A 469-nucleotide genomic window follows, 5' to 3' on the forward strand; every position below is an offset into this window, starting at 1 on the left:
TATTCGGCGAGAATAAAAAATGTAGAAAGCTGTAGGACCACTCTCATAAATCATGACGATTTAGCTAGATAAGGGTTAAGAGGGTAAGAATGGGTCTTAGAAAAAAAAGTGAAAGTATTTTAGACTCAATTTCCTCTCGAGATAAGTGATCTTGAGAACACCTTTTCACAAAAAAATTCTATCGATTGGGAAATTGTCGGAAAGGTATGCTTAATCCCTCTGGAAAAAAATCTGCACTCTCCTCTGTTATCTGATCAGCAGATTTAAAAACTATATGACTTGGAGGGGCTATTCGGCGAGAATAAAAAATGTAGAAAGCTGTAGGACCACTCTCATAAATCATGACGATTTAGCTAGATAAGGGTTAAGAGGGTAAGAATGGGTCTTAGAAAAAAAAGTGAAAGTATTTTAGACTCAATTTCCTCTCGAGATAAGTGATCTTGAGAACACCTTTTCACAAAAAAATTCT

This window comes from Diachasma alloeum, unplaced genomic scaffold (genome assembly GCF_001412515.2).
Source record: "Diachasma alloeum isolate Michigan unplaced genomic scaffold, Dall2.0 Dall_scaffold_00448, whole genome shotgun sequence".
Taxonomy (NCBI): Eukaryota; Metazoa; Arthropoda; class Insecta; order Hymenoptera; family Braconidae; genus Diachasma; species Diachasma alloeum.